This window comes from Zingiber officinale, chromosome 11A, assembly GCF_018446385.1.
Source record: "Zingiber officinale cultivar Zhangliang chromosome 11A, Zo_v1.1, whole genome shotgun sequence".
Classification (NCBI taxonomy): Eukaryota; Viridiplantae; Streptophyta; class Magnoliopsida; order Zingiberales; family Zingiberaceae; genus Zingiber; species Zingiber officinale.
Window position 1 is genome coordinate 59,658,728 of NC_056006.1, and position 17,279 is coordinate 59,676,006.

At 37.5% G+C, this 17,279-nt stretch overlaps 1 long non-coding RNA gene across 1 annotated transcript; it reads right to left on the minus strand.

Annotated features, from left to right (window-relative positions):
• Nucleotides 1–560: 560 nt before the first annotated feature.
• On the minus strand, nucleotides 561–1,122 carry LOC122031024. The gene is made up of 3 exons (XR_006125706.1): nucleotides 1,001–1,122; nucleotides 799–900; nucleotides 561–703 (listed from the first exon to the last, which is right to left on the minus strand). It is a non-coding gene; the product is annotated as an uncharacterized LOC122031024 (long non-coding RNA).
• Between the last annotated feature and the right edge of the window lie 16,157 nt (nucleotides 1,123–17,279).

The following is a 17,279-nucleotide window of genomic DNA, read 5'->3' on the forward strand; positions in this document are numbered from 1 at the left end:
ATACAAAATGATGTTTAAATAAACAGTTTGCATATTTATATATTAAGAATTTTATATGAAATAATACCTGAACAAAAAGTGAGCAAATGATGTAGTGAAGAGCCAATATGTATATATGACTGAACGTGACTCCTGAAACATATAGTAATAAAACCTTTAGAAATAAACATGTTATAATATCAAAACAGGCTCACGTTCTATATAATAAATAAAAAACTAAAGTATAGCTGAACTAACAAACCTCAAAAAGCTAACGACCACCGTCTGATAGATCTTGAGTCTCCTGTGACTCAGATCCCTGTGATGCTTGGGTGAAAGAAGCCACGATTGTCCGCATTTGGGCCATGAGATCTTCATTACTCTTGTCACGTTCAGCTCTCTTCTTCTCCTCATCAGCTCTCCACTGATCCATATCAGCCATCCTCTGATCCATTGATTTCAGCTGAGACCGCAGTTCTTGATTTTCACGTCTTAAAGACTGCATCTCACCAGAAGAAGAGGAACTAGCACGGCCTACTGGATTCCTCAAACGATCAAATGCCACTTTGGCCTGAGAGCCAAGGCCGTAGAGGGTGGAGTTTTTTGTCCTTCCACCGACAACATCATAATATATCTCATTTAGATCGTCGGTGGATAAAGACTGTGACTCTCCACCCTCTGCTGATGGCTGAGATGCCTGAGCCACCCGTTCTGTCATTTCTTGCTGCATAAAAAATAATATAATATCCAATTTGATATGTATTACTAATTACTAATCAAGATATAAATGAACAAATGTAATAAAGTTAATTATCTTACATGTAGAGTTTGAGATCGAGAATCAACAAATGACCCATCCTTCTTCTTGTGGGTCTTCAGAAAAATCTCCATACATGTAGGCTGTCGGGCAAGCTCACGTTCCTACATTTATAAATTAAGGAAAAAATTAGTATGCTCAACAATACAAGGTTGGTAATAAATACAAAATTTGTTATAAAGTATAATTTTAAATTATACTCACCAGATCAATGGTATGCTCAACAATAGATCTGGATCCTGACGTATGCCGAGCGGTTCCGGTGCTCGGGCCACCTGGCTCTGTATTCCTATTTGCTTTTGCCTTTTCGGCATTAGCTTGCCACCTTTCTGCAGCCCAGGTGACCGTCCATGCACTCCATATCGCCTCCGAAACATACGTAGGCCTAGTGCCCTTCTTTCTCATGTAATACATATGATCTCTGTAGAGTTTGGCACAATAAGTATTCCATGTAGCTTTAAATTGATCTTCTTGCCCGTCCACCCAAGTATATCTTTTCTATAATTATAAGTTAAACATTTAGTTTAAATGATATAAATGATAACTATATTATAGAATGTGAATTAAATATATTAAATTTACTCACCACAAATTCATTATAATAAAATAGCTTCATCTCCTGGTCTACATGCCTCCATGTAGTACCAGACGCGCTAACTCGTTCCTTAAATTTTGCAGTGATATATGTGGCAACTCTGTGCCCATCCGGAGTGAACCTGCACAAAAATAGACCTTTAGGTTATGAGAAATATATTATAACTAATGTTATATATAAACTTGAATAATTAATAAGACAATATACTTACGAGTCCCCGACAACGGTAAGGACTTTGTGGCCACGGGGTGCCACAGCCTGCTGCTCTGCCATGATAATATCTACAAAATAACATTGCAACACATCATAAAAAGGTCTAAAAACCTGATAATATAAATACAAAACATTAAGGAAATCTACTTACTGACGGAAATAAGAATGTTAATATTTATTCATCATTAACATCTGACTAATCAACATTAACAGTTTCTATGTCCTCATCGCTAGATGAACTTAGTTCCACTTCGTCCTCATTGTTGGACATCTCTCCATCATCTATCTCTTTGTAAGTGACATTAACATCTACAAGTAATTGAGAAGTAAATTAGAGGTGTAAATCAACTAAATGTCTCTCCACTTCATCATTCTAAAATGCATCATTGGTTTTGAGCAGTGACTGTGTTCGACATCTCTATGCTCGAGCGAGGCTTGATTCGACAAACAGACAACCATTCACTAGAACTTCTTCTCTTCGTAGGGTATTCAAGATAGAAAACTTGACCCGCTTGTATTCCGAAAATAAAAGGCTCAAACTTGTTGAATCTTTTATTTGCTTTAACCTCAACTAAATTATAATTTGGATGAATTCGAGTACCTATTCTTGGGGTCGGATCATACCATGAACATTTAAACAACACACACCTCTTTATTGGTAATGCAGGATATTCAATCTCTATGATTTCATCAAGTCTACCATAATAATCAAATTCAGTGTTATTGTTGTCCACATATCCTTTGACGCAAACACTAGAATTATAAGTTAATCTTCGTGAATCTCGTTGTGCCACGTGGAATTTAAGACCATTAACATAGTAACCAGAATATACCTTTATTTTACGAAGGGGTCCTGATGTAATATTCATTATCCTATCATCTTGCACATTTGATATTCTACGATCTTTCACCTATAAAAATAAGTAACATATATCTTAGTACACTTCTTAATAAACATGAACTTAAAAATTTCACAAATTTTCTAACTTACATATATTTGAAACCACAATGCAAATTCAGTCTCTAACTTTGTAGCTATCTCAGTTGCACCAATTGATGGATTTTGGAGATATAATTGTTGTTCGTATAAGCTGAGAAAATAAGTAATTATATTAAAATTGGGATATCAAGCAAAATAATTAAACAAAGGATAATTGTTTGATTTAAGAAGTTTACTTACTTTATGTATGGTTTGACCTCTTCACAATTTAAGAGTATATATGTTCTTGCAGCATGATATTCTTCCTCGGTTAACCATCTAGCAAGCGATGCACCCATTAACTTACCAGGAAACTTAAAAATAGAAAGCATAGATGGATCTATCGACTGACAAGCATCATCAGAATTTCTAGGACACTTGCGATGTCTTGTTTGCACACTATCAACAAAATAATATGAGCAGAAAGAAGATGCTTCTTCTACTAGATAAGCATTGCATATTGACCCTTCAACTCTTGCTTTGTTACGAACATTATTTTTTAATTTCCTCAAAAACCGTTCAAATGGATACATCCATCTGTACTGCACAGGACCTGCTATTTGTGCCTCGTATGGTAAATGTACTGGTAGATGTTCCATTGAATCAAAAAAACTTGGTGGAAATATGCGCTCCAGTTTACATAATATGAGTGGAATGTCTGTTTCTAGCCGAAGCATATCATCTATCGTAATACACCTTGATGTCAAATCTCTAAAAAATAGACTCAATTCAGTGAGTGCTTGCCAAACATTTTGAGGAAGTAAGTCATGGAAAGCTACTGGAATAAGTCTTTGCATAAATACATGACAGTCATGACTTTTCATTCCAAACATCTTTAATCTATTCATATCCACGCATCGACCCATATTTGATGCATAACCATCTGGAAATTTGATTTCTTTCAACCAATTACATAAAGCTTGCTTGCCATCTTTGTCCAATGTATAACAAGCCTTTGGAAATCTATTAGTTATTTCATCTTGATGCAACTCTGGTCTATTGACTAGGTCTTTTAATTCCTCGCGTGATTTTGCAGTGTCTTTAGTTCTTCCAGCACATTCATCACAGTGTTAAAGATATTATCGAAGAAATTTTTCTCAATATGCATAACATCTAAATTATGTCGAATAAGCAAATACTTCCAATACGGTAACTCCCAAAAATACTCCTTTTCTTCCAACCACACTTGCACATCCTAACAATATATTTATTTATCTCATCGGAACCAGATTGAGATAATGGTAGAAATCCATAACTATCAATTTGCTCAATGATTTGTTCACCTGAAGCATGGAGTGGCGGGGATTTTCGACTACAACATTTTTTAAGAAATTTTCTTTTTCGCCTAAAAGAGTGATCAAGTGGTAAAAATTTACGGTGATTATCAAACCAAGACACCTTCCCACTGTAAGGTAATGAAAATGCATCGTAATCAGTCATGTAGTGTGGACATGCTAATTTACCAGCCGTGCTCCAACCCGATAACATTGAGTATGCTGGAAAATCACGATCATCCATAATAATGCAGCATGCAATCTAAAATTAGTTTTGCTTGCAACATCATAAATCACCGACCCTACATTCCATAATTCATTTAACTCGCAATAAGAGGTTGTAAGAAAACATCTATCTTCTCTTTGGGATTGGTTGGACCAGGAATAAGTACTGTAAGGAACATAAATTCATCTTTCATACACATCCATGGCGGTAAATTGTAAGGTGTTAATATAACCGGCCAAGATGAATATTGTTGTCCTGACTGTCCAAATGGTTGAAATCCATCTGCAGAAAGTCCCAATCTCACATTACGTGGTTCCATTGCAAATGAAGGAAATACAACATCTAGATGTTTCCATGCAGGTGAATCAGAAGGATGACACATTATACCTCCATCATGCTCATGCTCATGATGCTACGTCATATGGCAAGCTGTAGCAGCAGATGCATACAAATTAATACATCACTTTCCAAGCTATTTTTTTCTTCTTCTGCCCAGGTATGCGAGTACCATGCTTATAACGAGGGTGTGTACAGATTTTGCATTCACGCAGATCATTGTCTTCATTCCAAAATATCATGCAGTTATTTATACAACAATCAATCTTCTCCACAGGCAAACCTAAACCTCTGATCAATTTTTTTGTACTGTAAAAACTATCCGTCATTATGTTATCAGCAGGAAGCAATTCTGACATCAACTGACAAATGTCGTCGTAACATCTTTCTGAAAAATGATGTTCTGCTTTCATATTTAATAACCTTGCAGTAGCTGATAATTGAGAATGACCTGAGGGAATGTCTTTCCACACTTCTCTTTCACTAGCCTTTAAGATTTCATATAGTTGCTGATATTCAGGTGTTGGTGTTTCATCTATATTAGAATAATCAACTGTAGCATTTATCGTATCATGAACCATTGATTGCATTGCAATTCATGATCAGTAACTGTTGCCCTGGATGACGAACCACCAGAATGCCCAATTGGTTCATATAAATAAGGTTCTCCGTGACTATACCAATTGTAGTAATTTGGCACAAAACCATTTCTACATATATGCATTTTTACAGTATCCTCATCACGGAAAGCTCTATTTTGACAATTTTTTATAATTGAACGGACACCATAACTCAGCATCATTATATTCATACATTTTGAATGACTTTTACCAAAGTTTACAAACTGTTCAACTTCAGTAATAAAATCATCTCTGATAAATTCATTTTCTAATTGATTATACATCCAAGCTTTGTTCATATACATTTTCACCTAAAACTAATATATTGAGAACTAAAAATTAACATACATTAAGATACTAACACAAAACAAACAAACGGACTATATTATGCTATAAATTAACATACTAACATAACCTATTTCTAACTTTAATCATGTTAAATGACATACAGTATAATTTAGTAAATTTTACCTGAATATGTGTAGGTCAACTGGAGAAGAGCAGCAAATGCTACCTGTTTACAAAATAAAAATAATTTAGCTAAAAAATTAAGACAAAATATTTTTCAAATTTCTCGTGGCACCAGCAGCCAGCTGCCGGCTGGCACAGCAACCAGATGTCGGCTGGCACAGCCGCCAGCAGCCAACTGGCGGCCGACTACAGCCGGCACAGCCGCAGGCAGGCGCAGGCGGCCGCTGGCGAGCGCAGAAGGCCGCAGCCAGCCGCTGGCGGGCGCATCGGGAACGGGAGAACGAAGCCGTCGGCCGCGAGCGCGTGAGGGAAAAAGGAGGTTAGGGTTTTTTAGGGGAACTTGCCGACGGAATTCATATTCCGTCGGTACACTTTAAGTTTACCGACGGAATTACTAATTCCGTCGGTAAAACCATTAATTTACCGACGGGATGTCTTATTCCGTCGGTAATATCATTAGTTCACCGGCGGAATTAATATTTTATTGGTATCACGCTGTAATACCGACGGAATGATTTATTCCGTCGGTAAAAAGTAGAGTTTACTGACAGTATATTAATTCCGTCGGTAGTCCCGTCGGAAACACTGGTTTTTTTTGTGGTGTTAACTTAACATGGTGAGTTATCTAAACAATTGAATATTAGCTCATGAATGCATTAAATTTTTTTTTGAAGGGAGGAATGAGAGAGTGAGAGTAAAGAGAGTATAGTCAAGGAGTAAATAGAGAGGGAGAACATGAGCGACAGTGAAGGAAGGATGATAGATTCTAGGATTTTGATTTCATTATGATGCTAGTTAATTAATGTCCCTATACATTATTCATATACCTAACTCTATGTTTATATTCTTGTAGGGATTCTTGTTGGATCGTGAAATGTCGATAGAGGGGGGTGAATATCGATTCGAAAAACAACGTTGAAAAGAGTTAAGCGCAGCGGAATTTAAAAGAATAGACACAGTAATTTTACTTCCTTCGGAGCCTGTAACGACTCCTACTCGAAGGCCCGTACTCCGTGAGTACTTTCGTTGGGCAATCACTATTAATTCAAATGATGATTACAAAATAATTAAGTACAAGAATTGACAGAAATAAAATACCGAAAAGAGAAGAAGAATAAGACTTAAGAAAGTGCTTTGTCGGAATAGCCTCGCGGCGTCGCAGGAGCGTAGAGCAGCAGAGCAAGCAGTAGATTCTCAGTTGATTATGAAGCTCCACCCCTGGGGCTTCTTTTATATGCTGCTCTGGGCGCCTGGATCCCTTCCAGGCGCCCTAGTGCGACGTGGCAAGTCTAATCAGTGAACTCCACGTGGCGACGACTTGGCTTGGATAAAACTTGCCTTCGGGCACCCGGATCCCTTCCGGGCGCCCGGACCTCCGGGCGCCCAGACCCCTCTTCTCCAGAAAGTCCTTCTCCTGCAAGAAAAGATTAGTCCGAGGCAAATATACCCTGCAACACAGATTGTTAGCACAGTTTTATAGAAAAGCAAAGTGAGTATGAATTTAACAAAAAGAGTATGACTTAGATTCCGTCTTTCCGAGACCGGAATCTAGTCACGATCTCGACTTAGATATCCGAAATGGATCTAAGCCGGATCGACGCCTAATGTTCCCTTCCCGAGAATGCCGCTATCCCTCCCTGACTTACCTTACTTACGTCCGGCCGCACAACCCGTCTCGCCTATCCGGTCTTTATCCGCCAGCCAACGACCTAGCGGACTTCGTGCGTCGTCGACGCTTGGATTTCGTGCTAGCTATCCGGCCAGCCCGTCGACCTAGCTGGACATCAGCCCGTCGACCTGTCTGGACTTCTCCTGCACACTCGATCAAAGTGTTAGACAACAACAAACTAACTTAACCTGATTTGTCATTCATCAAAACCTGAGATAGACCGTTAGTTCTACCCACACCAACAATCTCCCCCTTTTTGATGGAATGACAATCTGGTTAAGTTAGTGAAACAGATGCAAGAAAAAACAAGAAAAATAACGAGTAAATGGTTTTTAAGTTAGTTTGTATTTTCAGTTTGGTTTAGCTAACTTAACCACCTAACCCTCCCCCTTTGTCATTCATCAAAAGAACTAATGTCAAGTAAGCATAAATACAGACTTCAGACAAAATAATGTCAAGTTAACCTAGGGGAGTTTAAAATTAAAAGATAGGGTTATCTTTACTTCTTAAATCCTTAAAAAAAACTAAGTCTTGAAAATAGCTGATTTATAGCTTAGTAACTTTGAAAAAAAAATTTAAGTTTGCAAACATTACTTTCAAAAAGGTAATTTTCAACACTAAGTTATTGCAAATCAAATTATCAAAATTAAGTTAAACCTAATTTTTCAGAACTAGATTCAGGATAATTTTCAAAGTGAAGTTAAATTAAATTTAAACATTAAGAAAAATGATTTTGAACTTTACTTTTAGTTTTCAAAGGAGTTTGGTAAAACTAATTTTGGTAAAGTAAAATAATTTTTAAAATGAAGGAGTTTTCAAAATAATTTTGTAAAATTCTATTTCAAAAATCAAATTTTCAAAGTTCAAAAGTACAAGTTTCAAAACCATGGTTTAAAATATTTGAAAAGTTCAGTTTTCAAAAACTAAGTAAAAAGGATAAAAAGTTTGTGATTTAAAACAAACAATTTTGAGTTGAAAATTTTTTTTTCACAATTTTAAACAATTTGATTTTGAAGATTGATTTTTAAACTTTGATTTTCAAAATTAAGTTTAAAATTCAATTTGAAAAACTGAATTAGTTTTATTTCTCCCCCTGAACCTGACATTAAATCAAATGTCTGACCAGTTAGTTACTGATTGACTTATCAGAAGATAGCAGCTTTCACTTGGTTAGTCAAGTTAAGTTCAATCTTAACTTGATTAATGTATATTTTGTATTTAACGCCCAGACTTATATTGATGCACTGAAATAAGCATCTTAAGTCTTAGGCAAGTGGCCTATGCATCTCACCCCTTTCTATGTTCGTCAAACACAAGCAAGGTAAGCCTAGGGTTTTGGTGAGATGCTCAAAAACTAGTCCTATGGTACATGCTTTCTAAGGATTTTGAACTAGCCTAAAAAAGAAACATGTTTAACCTATAATTTGAGAATAATCAATTTTGAAAATATTTTTGAAATTCGAAACTTCTAGACTATTAAGATAGAACATAATCAATCCATATCAGAAATAACACTAGATAGATCAAAACTATTCTACAAGTGATGTAGATAACAGAAGTGTGTCATAACTAGAGCTACTGAGATGAGAAAGGGGGTGGTCCAGATCCCAAGGAGCGGAGTAGTGTCATTAGCTTAGTGTGTCGGGTCTGCCCGTCAGCTCGTAACTCGGAGACCTCTCGCCACATGTCTCGCTGAAACTCAGAGTTCTCCCGCTGGAGACTCGCCATAGCTCTCTCTAGTCCGGTCATACGGTCGGCTAGAGTGCGAGGAGCGTGATGTGGTGCTCGAACTGGGGGTGGTGGTGGAGCCGGAGCGGCTTCCTCCGGAAACAGTGCAAGCATGAACTCATCTTGCTCGGCCTCCCCCTGTGCGTCTGGATCGGGTTGGTGTTGTGCCCCCCTCCGCCAAGACATAGTACCGTCGTCCTCATCTATGTGGATACTAGCTAGGGAGAAGTTCCTAGCTGCTATAACGTCAAACTCGGTCATATAGTGAATGTCTCCTCTAGTGACATCAATGTCCAAAGAGGACATATATGCTGTCAGAATGTGACAGTAAGGTATATGGACTCGTCTATTAGTCACGTATCCAGCAGAGTAGATAATGGTGGAGAAGATTGTAACGCCCGCCCTCCCTGCTACTCAAAGGGACGGGGTTACTTACTTACTTAAATATTCCAGGATACATACATATTCAAAAATCCTTTCTTATAACATAAAGCAGCGGAAATGTCATAGAGTTATACTGGAATGTAACATAAATACAATGGTTCATGTCAAACATAACAAAACATTATAGCAGGTCTTATTGGTCTCAGCCGAGCCACTGCCACACACACCTCCTTGCCTCTCCTACAGCTCCCTTAGGTCATCCATCCCTTGCCTTTATCTGTGGTACAAGGAAGTAAGCTATGAGCACACGGGCTCAGTAAGATTCTTTCCTACTCACAAAAATCCGTATCTCAAGCATAATCATACAAGCATATCATCAATGAAAAATAAACATAATCATCAATAGGTGAGCATAGTTTCTTATCATAACATATCCTTATGAAACATGTTTCTAACATATCATAAACAAAGGAATCATATGAGGTAGATCATGAGAAGCATAACATATCATGGAACATAGAAAGAAACATATCATATATGAATGGGTGCATTATGCAAAATGACTTTTTAAAACATATGTCATGTCGAGTGCAAGATGTCTTTATACATATCTTTTAATATTTGAACATAATATCATCATCATGAGGGCCCGGCTTGTACCACATACATACATAAATGCGCGCAATCCCTAGGACAGGGTAGCTAGCCCCGAACCTACTAGGGATCTAGACCCGATCATAGTCTGTCGGTCTAGGGGCGTACTAAGGAGCCCATCCCTTTTTTACTAGACCCGTTCATAGTCCGTCGGTCTAGGGGCGCTTATGGAGCCCACCCTTGGTACAAGCCATACAAAGTAAAGTACATGTCATGCATATCATATCATCATAATCGTCATATCATATCATCATAAGGTCATGCTCTTGTCTTAACATGAAGAGTGCTCTTAATCCCAACTTAAGGGAAGCAACTCTTTGCCATTTCTTATCATATCATAAGCCATGCATTCTTGGCACATGGCCATCATATGAAACCATTATCATGCTTGGTTCATAAGCTTACATAGATGAGCATGCAACATATTGAAATCATACATGCTTGTGTACATAATCATCATAAGGATCATATCATGCATAATTCATAACATACATAATCAACATGTTACTGATCTTATCATAAAGCATGCATACTTAAACCTAAACATATCATAAGGAAAATTCATGGTTTGCTAAGTTTAAGTTTAAAACTTTCTTGAATCCTAAGTCATAGTCATGGCCGAAAGTTCATAACAAAAGAATACTCCTAAACAACATACAACATGAATACTTAGCAAATCCCATAACATATCATAAGAAGTCTATGAACATACTAAATTAGGTTTTGAGTTTCATGAACCCTAACACCTTATCATAGCCAAAACATCATATAACAAGGAGTAAAACTTCTAAGCAACATATGAACATAAATACTTCGCCAAATTGATAACATATCATAAGGAAGTCTATGAGCATGCTAGATTAGGTTTTGAGCTTCATGAACCCTAAAATCTTATCATGGCCGAACCTTCATAAGCCAAGAATATAAACTTCTAAACAACATGTAACATGAACACCTAGCTAATTCCATCATATATCATGAAGAAGTCTATGAGCATACTAAATTAGGTTTGGAACTTCATTAAACCCTAAAGATTAATCATGGCCGAAACTTTATCATGTAGGAAATGAATTTCTAAGCAACATATAAGTATAAGTTTCTATCCCATTTTATAGCATATCATCAAGAAGCCTATGAGCATACTAACTTAGGTTTTGTGCTTCATGAACCCTAAAAGTTATTATAGCCGAAACCTCATGCAACAAGAAGTATACTTCTAAGAAATCTTTTAACATGAATACCTAGCAAATTTGATAACATATCACAAGGAAGCCTTTGAACATGCTAAATTAGATTTGGAGCTTTATGAAACCCTAAATCACTATCATGGCCGAAACTTCACAACTAAGAAATAAATTATGAGCAACATGTAAACATAAATCTCTTAGTTAATTTCATTACATATCACATGGAGGTCTATGAGCATACTAATTTAGGTTTTGAGTTTCATGAACCCTAATATTTCCATCATGGCCGAAACTTCCTCAAGCAAAAACATAACTTCTAAACAACATATGAACATGAATCTCTAGCAAATTTCATAACACATCATAAATAAATCTATGAGCATGTTAGATTAGGTTTTAAGCCTCATGAACTCTATACTTTTATCATGGCCGAACCTTTCTCAAGCAAGAACACAACTTCTAAACAACATATGAACATGAATCTCTAGCAAATTTCATAACACATCATAAATAGAACTATGAGCATGTTAGATTAGGTTTTAAGCCTCATGAACTCTATACTTTTATCATGGCCGAACCTTTCTCAAGCAAGAACACAACTTCTAAACAACATATGAACATGAATCTCTAGCAAATTTCATAACACATCATAAATAAATCTATGAGCATGTTAGATTAGGTTTTAAGCCTCATGAACTCAAACTTTTCACCATGGCCGAACCATATAAAAGAAAAGAAGGTCAATAAACATCTTAATAAGAAGATCAACCTAACATCACACACATAATTTCTTTTCTAACTAAATTCATATCATAACCTACTAAAGTACATAAGCATGGTTTCCTCTCTTCTTTTTATTTCTAATTCTAAGAGTTCAAATCTTTCGAGAATACCGTAAACAACTTGTACCACAGGTGAGGGAATACTTACATCCTTATTTGCTTAAGGAAAAGGGATCTTTCTTGTGGAACCTTCCTAGAGAGGGGTCTTCTTTGTTTTTGGATTTCGGCAAGGAGAGGTGGGGGAAGGTCTTGGTCACGGTGAGGAGGAGGAGGGAGGAGGAAGAGGAGCAAATGAGTTTTCCTCTTTAATTTTCCCTTTTATTCATCATGAGAGGAGGAAGGGAAAATGTACTTTTCTTTCTCCTTTCTTTTACTTCTCCTTAATGAGAAGAGGAAGCAAGAATCCTCTTTTCTTTTGAGAGGGGGAAGGCAACTCTAACTTCTCCTTCTCAATGAAAAATCTCTTTTCTTACCCTTAACTATATTGTCACTTCTTTCTTTAACAATAATTTCTCTTGGTCTATTGGTTAACACATGCATATATCTAGTAAGAGATCCAAGGTTCAAGCCTTAGTCATCTCTTTTTTTTGTTCTATTTTATTTTTATTATTTTTGCAATTTCCACATAAGGCCTATTTTTATTCATGATAAAAATATCTAAAATCTTGCTAAATACTCTATGGGTGTTACAGTCCTCCATACCTCATAAAAGTTCGTCCTCGAACTTAAAATATTTCCGGATACTTCTGCCTCATATCGTCTTCTCGCTCCCATGTGGCTTCTTCGAACCGTTGATTTTGCCACAGGACCTTTACTAATGGTACTTCTTTGTTCCTTAGTCTTTTGATGCTTCGATCCAAAATTTGTACTGGTCGACTTACGTAAATTAGATCCTCTTGCACTTGTACGGTTTGCGGTTCGATCACCTAGTCCATGCTCGGGATACATTTCTTTAACATCGAAACATGGAACACATTGTGGATAGCTGACATCTCCAGAGGTAGCGCTAGTTCGTAGGCCACCTTGCCCACCCTTTTCAGAACTTGATATGGGCCTACATAACGCGGGCTTAGTTTTCCTTTCTTTCCGAACCTCATCACTCCTTTCATAGGAGCTACCTTGAGGAACACTGCATCTCCGACACTAAATTCTAAGGGCCTTCGTCTCTTATCTGCATAACTCTTTTGTCGGCTCTGAGCTGTTTCTATTCTTTGGCGGATGTTCTGTATAGCACGGGTGGTGTTGTCAATGAATTCTGTTTGAACTCCCATCTCCTTCTTTTCACCACCTTCGTACCAGCATATAGGGGACCTACATTTCCTCCTGTACAGAGCCTCGTAGGGTGTCATTCCAATAGTAGCCTGATAACTATTGTTGTAGGCGAATTCCGCTAAACTTAAATATCGACACCAACTCCCTTTGAAATCTAAGGCGCAAGCCCGTAGCATGTCTTCTAGTACTTGATTTACCCTTTCTGTTTGTCCGTCCGTCTGGGGGTGGAAGGCAGTGCTGAACAATAGCTTGGTGACAAGGGCTTTCTGAACACATTCCCAGAAATGTGAAACAAAATGACCATCTCGGTCAGAAATAATGGTCTTAGGAATCCCATGTAATCTGATAATTTATTTGACGTATAATTGGGCTAATTGCTCAACAGAATAGGTCATCTTAATTGCCAGAAAGTGGCTAGATTTTGTCAATCTGTCCATGATTACCCATATGGCGTCGTAACCATTTGTTGTCTTGGGTAAACCCGAGATGAAATCCATTGATATATCTTCCCATTTCCATTCTGGAATTCGGATTGGCTGCAGTAATCCTCCAGGTCTCTGGTGTTCTGCTTTAACTTGCTGGCAGATCAAACAGGTACTGACATACTGAGCCACATCTCTTTTCATACCGGACCACCATAATTTCTTTTTCAGATCTTGGTACATCTTAGTGGAACCCGGATGCATCACATAAGGTGTTGTATGGGCTTCTTCCAGTATTTTCTTTCGCAGCTCTGGATCCTCAGGGATACAAAATCGGTCCTTGAGATATAATATTCCACTATCTGCGATACGGAACCCGTCATTCTTTCCCTCTTAGGTTTCTTGCTTAATCCTTTGGAGACTTTGGTCACTAGTTTGCTTCTCTAATATATTGTCGAACAATGTCGGTGCTAAGGTCAAGGTGGAGAGTTGCCCGGACATGTTTTCGACCCAGTGACGCGTAATGTTCCTTGGCTTCTAAAAAATTTTGACTATCGATTCGTCTTCAGTATTAGATAAGACTTTAGTATACTGACTGAAGTTAGGTAGCTGACCTGTGACGACTGTAGATGCATTGGCCGCATGGCTTATCTGCGGGCCTTCTATTGTAGCTTGCATCATGTGTAGCTGTGGAAGTACACCTTTGTTCGGAACCTGCGAAGGGATAGGTGTCTGGATCTGAGTAGGACAATTCCGAGCCATATGTCCTTCCATCCCACAGTTGTAGCATCTGTTTGTACCTATATGGCATACCCCCGGGTGCTTCTTTCCGCAAGTAGTACATTGAGGGAACATGAGTTGCTTGCTGGCTGCCGGCCACATTCAGGGCTATCTCAGGTCTGAGCATCTTCAGCATAAGTCTGACTCTTTCTCTCTCTGTACTGACCAACTCTGGACACAGGCGTGCTAGGCAGTTGAATATCTTAACGGCCTCATTGACGGATAGATCACCTTGCCGAAACTCGGTGAATTCATCATAGTGTTTATTTGTGACTCGCATATGGAAAAATTCTTCGAAAAATTCTGTCTCGAAGTCTGTCCACATCATCTGATTTACTTGTCTCTTCGCCTTTACTCTGTCCCACCACATTCTGGCATCTCCAGTAAGGTAGAATGATGCACATTTGACTTTCTCGTGTTCAGGCCAATCCAGTAACTCCACTATGCTCTCCACAGTCTTGAACCATGCTTGTGCGTCCCATGGTTCACAGAACAGCCGTAGGTATTACTACGTTCTGATGTCCTGGCGGGGTAACAGGGTTTCCTTGTTGATTCAGCAGAGTAGTGATCATCTGCTGCTGTTCCGTAACTTGACGCTGGAGCTCGTTAACTACATGCATCAGATCAGGTGGAGGTGCTGTTTCCTCTGCTCTGGTATTTCGTCTTCTAGCCATCCTTATCTTCATTAATGACAACATAGCTAGCGTAAGTTATTATCATTCCTAACCAGACTTAACTAAAGGTTAACGTCATTTCTAACTATTTGTAGGTTTGTTGTGTTATCATCCCTAACCTACCATCATGCAACCTAAACTAAAACTGTGACTTAAAAGAATAAAGTAAGCATGCATACTACTTAAAGCATCATAAATAAAAGAAGTGAATAAAACTGAGTATAAGTATCATAAAAGAAATAAATAAATATACTGAGCATAAGCATAACAGAACTAAATAAATAGACTGAGCATAAGCATCATAAAATAAATAAATAAATAACCTGAGCAAAAGCATAAAAGAACTTAAATGAATAGACTGAGCATAAGCATCATAAAAGAAATAAATAATAACCTGAGCATAAGCATAAAAGAACTAAATAAATAGACTGAGCATAGGCATCATAAAGAAATCTTACTAAGCATAAAAATAATTTCTTACATGGAGCGGCAGAAAGAGACTCGGTATATGTGCAGTGGAAAGGCTAACCTGGCTCTGATACCAAATTGTAACGCCCGCCCTCCCTGCTACTCAAAGGGACGGGGCTACTTACTTACTTAACTATTCCAGGATACATACATATTCAAAAATTCTTTCTTATAACATAAAGCAGCGGAAATGTCATAGAGTTATACTGGAATGTAACATAAATACAATGGTTCATGTCAAACATAACAAAACATTATAGCAGGTCTTATTGGTCTCTGCCGAGCCACTGCCACACACACCTCCTTGCCTCTCCTGCAGCTCCCTTAGGTCATCCATCCCTTGCCTTTATCTGTGGTACAAGGAAGTAAGCTATGAGCACACGGGCTCAGTAAGATTCTTTCCTACTCACAAAAATCCGTATCTCAAGCATAATCATACAAGCATATCATCAATGAAAAATAAACATAATCATCAATAGGTGAGCATAGTTTCTTATCATAACATATCCTTATGAAACATGTTTCTAACATATCATAAATAAAGGAATCATATGAGGTAGATCATGAGAAGCATAACATATCATGGAACATAGAAAGAAACATATCATATATGAATGGGTGCATTATGCAAAATGACTTTTTAAAACATATGTCATGTCGAGTGCAAGATGTCTTTATACATATCTTTTAATATTTGAACATAATATCATCATCATGAGGGCCCGGCTTGTACCACATATATACATAAATGCGTGCAATCCCTAGGACAGGGTAGCTAGCCCCGAACCTACTAGGGATCTAGACCCGTTCATAGTCCGTCGGTTTAGGAGCGTACTAAGGAGCCCATCCCTTTTTTACTAGACCCGTTCATAGTCCGTCGGTCTAGGGGCGCTTATGGAGCCCACCCTTGGTACAAGCCATACAAAGTAAAGTACATGTCATGCATATCATATCATCATAATCGTCATATCATATCATCATAAGGTCATGCTCTTGTCTTAACATGAAGAGTGCTCTTAATCCCAACTTAAGGGAAGCAACTCTTTGCCATTTCTTATCATATCATAAGCCATGCATTCTTGGCACATGGCCATCATATGAAACCATTATCATGCTTGGTTCATAAGCTTACATAGATGAGCATGCAACATATTGAAATCATACATGCTTGTGTACATAATCATCATAAGGATCATATCATGCATAATTCATAACATACATAATCAACATGTTACTGATCTTATCATAAAGCATGCATACTTAAACCTAAACATATCATAAGGAAAATTCATGGCTTGCTAAGTTTAAGTTTAAAACTTTCTTGAATCCTAAGTCATAGTCATGGCCGAAAGTTCATAACAAAATAATACTCCTAAACAACATACAACATGAATACTTAGCAAATCCCATAACATATCATAAGAAGTCTATGAACATACTAAATTAGGTTTTGAGTTTCATGAACTCTAATACCTTATCATAGCCGAAACATCATATAACAAGGAGTAAAACTTCTAAGCAACATATGAACATAAATACTTCGCCAAATTGATAACATATCATAAGGAAGTCTATGAGCATGCTAGATTAGGTTTTGAGCTTCATGAACCCTAAAATCTTATCATGGCCGAACCTTCATAAGCCAAGAATATAAACTTCTAAACAACATGTAACATGAACACCTAGCTAATTCCATCATATATCATGAAGAAGTCTATGAGCATACTAAATTAGGTTTGGAGCTTTATG